Here is a 4,846-nt window from a genome sequence, read left to right as displayed (position 1 = left end):
TCACAAAATTACCAAACCAAGCCCAACATCTCAAAATACCAAAATTTAAAGACAAAACCCATAGAGAGGAGTAGGTTATCCCTACCTTGAAGTTTTAGCCCAAAAGGAGATGAAGACTCTAAGATCAACTTGCTCCAAATCCAAACTTTTTCAGATTAAATTGAAGCTCTCAACGCCCTCTATCTTTTTAACAAAGGCCCTAGGCTAGATTCACACCCTAGGGAGATGAAATCTTAGAGAGAGTGCAAGTTTAGAGTGAGAGGGTGTCGGATTTAGGTTTTGCTCAAAGAAAAGAGGTGAAAAAGTGATGTTTTAGACGCTGCTGTCCGCTGATATAAAACACTCTCGCTCGAGCGAAGGATTGGTCGCTCGAGCGACCAGACACAGAAAACTCTCGCTCGAGCCAAGAAGTTCTCGATCGAGCGAAGAAAAACCCAGACCGCTCGAGCCACGAGAAGCTCGCTCGAGCCAGAAACTACAACTCTCAGGTCCAGAACCGGGGCAACACTACTCTCGCTCGAGCGACCACTCCTCGCTCGAGCGAAGGCCCAAAATTCTGGGCAGCAACACTTGGTTCCCAAGCACAACCAACCTGTAACAAACCTGCCCAACACATCCCAAAACTCAAAATACAAAGTAAAGAGGATGCAAACTAGAAAATAAACAACTACCAACATTCACGGACACATGTCCGGATCACTGTACAACAAGGGTAAACCCGCGATCGCTATAAAGTCTAATTAACCCAACACATGAATTTGAAGCAAGAGTCAAAATTGAATTAAAGCTAAATATATGTATTTTTGTGCAGATAAATTATTGAGGAAATAACAAATCAGCAGATATTTGTAAAAATAATTTCAGATCAATGAAAAATTTTACAAATTTTAGCAATTAAAATTATAATTTTTTTCATGAAATAGTAATTATTTTAAAAAGAATCCATTGGTATGTAATTTCTCTTAAATTATCCAAAAGGCTCAAAATACGATGCAATATTATTTAGAATATTTCAAATTAATCACGTAGTGAAAAGTTTATCAATGTGACAACTCACTTTTGTTAGTGCACATTATAAATTTTCATTGACGAATAATACTACATAAATATAATGTCACAAATCCATTAACTTTTCATATAATTGTATGTGTATATATTTATTGAGTAATCCTAAACATAAATATAATTTTCACTAGAATTTTTTTAAATTAAGACAAAAAGATATGTCATTTGTGTATAGTGGCCAATAAATAAAATTTAAAAACCGTTATATATATCATTTTCAATATTTTTATTGTGTGTCCATTTTGCCCATTTTTTATGTTTCTTGACAAGTTCATGGCCCTATATGATGACCTTCCCAAACCGAATTCTCACGTATCTTAGTGGCACACCACCTTTCCATAATAGGTAAATTAAAAACAAATAAATAAAATAAATATGTTACGAATATAAAAAAAATACATGTAGATGTAGATTTAGTTTTGAAGAATTTTATTTGTTTATATACATTGTGTATCAAGTTCTATAATTAATTTATGAGTCTACAGATTTATTCATAAATTTTTTTTTTTTTAAATGTGGAAAATTTGATATTTGGGTTAGTATTGATTAATTGTTATCCTCCAATTCCAGCCTGTTTGCCATAACAAACAGATCGAGATTATCATTGTGAAAAGTCAACCCCATGGATTAGTATATAAAGGGGATAGTACTCTCTCACTCTCATCATCCAAGACACAAACCAACATAGTTGTCGAAATGGGAAGCCTAGGGAGTTTGAGGCAATGGCCTCAATTTGTCTATGCTTTGGTATTTTGCTTAGCAGCAACTAGTGTTGTTGCTAATACGCCTTATATTTATGCTTCACCACCGCCACCTCCTTATATTTACAAGTCTCCACCACCACCATCACCATCTCCACCACCACCTTACGTTCACAAATCGCCACCTCCCCCATCACCATCGCCACCACCTCCCTACATTTACAAATCTCCACCTCCACCGTCTTCATCCCCGCCACCACCCTATATGTACAAATCACCACCTCCTCCATCACCATCACCGCCACCTCCGTATATTTACAAATCTCCACCTCCACCATCTCCATCATCACCACCACCCTACTACTACAAGTCACCTCCACCGCCATCTCCATCTCCACCCCCACCTTATTACTATAAGTCACCACCTCCACCATCTCCATCACCCCCTCCACCATATTATTACAAATCTCCACAACCACCTTCTTCGTCTCCTCCTCCACCTTATTACTACAAGTCACCACCCCATCTCCACCACCACAAGTCACCACCACAACCATCGCCATCACCTCCACCACCCTACTATTATAAGTCACCACCCCCACCATCTCGATCACCACCACCACCATACTATTACAAATCGCCACCTCCACCATCTCCTTCTCCACCACCTCCTTACTACTACAAATCACCACCACCTCCAGTGAAGTCACCACCTCCTCCATACATCTACAAATCCCCACCTCCACCAGTGAAGTCACCACCACCACCCTACTATTACAAATCACCACCTCCCCCAGTTAAATCACCACCTCCACCTCCATACTACTACAAATCACCACCACCTCCAGTGAAGTCACCACCTCCTTCATACATCTATAAGTCCCCACCTCCACCAGTGAAGTCACCACCAAATCACCACCACCTCCAATGAAGTCACCACCTCCTTCATACATCTATAAGTCCCCACCTCCACCAGTGAAGTCACCACCACCACCACCACCCTACTATTACAAATCACCACCTCCACCAGTGAAATCACCACCTCCACCTCCATACTACTACAAATCACCACCTCCACCAGTTAAGTCACCACCACCACCCTATTACTACAAATCTCCTCCTCTACCATCTCCATCACCACCACCTCCATACTACTACAACTCACCACCACCACCGCACCATTATTAAGTCAACTACTGCCACCTATGTCTCAACCCATACTATTTAAGGTCTACAGCTTAATTAATATTGCATCAGCTTGAATTGCAACAAGAATAAATAATTCCATTTTTTGAAGTTGTTTTTGAAGGCATTTGTGGCATTGTTTTTCAATTTTTAATTTAAACAAGTTTATTTGTGAATAAGAAATCCCCACAGTGGAGATACTTCTTTGCGTAATTTTTTTGTTTTTGTTTTTGTTTTGTGCAAAGCTTTCTTTTCACTATCAGTTTATTGTAATAAGCAATGAAACGATGAATTTCAAATTCTAAGAGTAGCCTTATTGTGCTTATCTAAGTTGTACCTTCTGTTACTATGAGAATCCCTTAATTTCTCAATAACCCTTTATTAGTCAGGCAAATTAATTAATGTTCCTTTCCAATCATTTGATATTCGAATTATACCTACATGATAAATGAATATGTATTATTTAATAGTATCGTAGCACTACATGGTATTACTTAAGTGATGTTTCGTAGCAAAAATTTTTAAACTCACATTCAGAGGGGAAAAAAAAAATTAACTTAAAGAAAGTTTGCCAAAGAAGAAAAATTAATAAAAAGCAACTAAAAATATAATCGTGTGTTGTAATTTTTTATTCGCTAAAAGTGCTAAGTAAACTATATCACCTAATATTCCAAAAATATTTAATAATTTTCCTTGGATGAGTGAGCTGTCGCGTTTTTTTGCCCGAATGCATGACCCGAAGAACTTCAAAATGCCAAGCTGTAAAACTCTTGCACTCTTTTCTAAAAAAAATAAATTATTTAGATGATTTAGTTGGTTTAATTCTTAAGTTTTTATTTATAATTTTTTATTAAAAATTAAATATTGATTTGATAAAAATCATAATCATATGATTTTATCACATTTTCTTTATAAAAAAAAAATCAATAATCTATTTTCAAAATCATACATGTTTATTTTTTAAAAATAAATTTGATAAAATCTTATAGTTTTGGCTGTCAAATTAGTCTCATATTTTTCTTAACTGAAAAATCTGCACAAAAACAAATGAAACAAATTATTAAAATGTGCCTCGTAATTTGGGACGGTCATTTTCTCCTGCTCCATTTATGTTGGTAAAAATTTAGTTAAATCCTAATCGACAATGATTTGATCGACAAACTCAAACCAATCTTTAAGTAAACATAAATAAAAATAAAACTTTGTGGTTGAGTTTTATGCCTTAAACAGATTAAGGACTTCCGTGGAGGTAATTAGGCAAATAAATGATACAACAAAAAAGAATATGTATTAATTCGAATGAATTGTCACTTGTCACTAGTTACAAGAACAAAAGATTGAAGAAATACAACAATCGACAAAAGAAAAGAAGATAAATGGGGGTTAGAAAAAGCTACTAGATTAATCTACTCTTAAAATGCTAATTTTGAACTACTCCTAAATAATTTTGCACGTGTATTTGATGATTGATTCATTTTCTTTTTTCATTCTTCAAGTCCCCGTTTTATACTTGCTTAGCCACCTCATGTTGTAGCAATCAATCCATGATCTTCCTTGATCTTTGCTCCACACAACCATATCTCATATCTTCATAGGAACTACTTGCAGATTTTGTGCTTTGACTTGATATTGATCCCCCCGATTTTAGCATATGGTTTCTAATTGATTTCAATAAATATCTTTATTAGCTTTATTTAATCTTTTCAAATCATATCATCATCTCTTCCAGGCCACATTACTATCATACTTATCACACTATGACAACATACATGTCGACAAAAATAATAAAAACAAATATGGTCAAAGTTATTTTTTGAAAATAGTTTATAATTTCAATCAACAGACCATAATTGAATTTGGCCATAATTAATAGGCCACAATCAACAGAAAAATAA

At 35.4% G+C, this 4,846-nt stretch overlaps 1 pseudogene across 1 annotated transcript; it reads left to right on the top strand.

The window, feature by feature from the left end:
- The first annotated feature begins 1,761 nt into the window (after positions 1-1,761).
- Positions 1,762-3,250, top strand: LOC145820567 (uncharacterized; annotated as a pseudogene). Its single transcript, XR_014362377.1, has 2 exons — positions 1,762-2,863; positions 2,912-3,250. The product of XR_014362377.1 is annotated as an uncharacterized LOC145820567 (transcript).
- The last annotated feature ends 1,596 nt before the right edge of the window (positions 3,251-4,846 follow it).

Source organism: Camellia sinensis, chromosome 2 (assembly GCF_055761805.1).
Source record: "Camellia sinensis isolate YWXY chromosome 2, ASM5576180v1, whole genome shotgun sequence".
NCBI classification, from domain to species: domain Eukaryota; kingdom Viridiplantae; phylum Streptophyta; class Magnoliopsida; order Ericales; family Theaceae; genus Camellia; species Camellia sinensis.
Note: the sequence above shows the minus strand (reverse complement) of the source record. Positions and strands in the feature narration are given on the sequence as shown.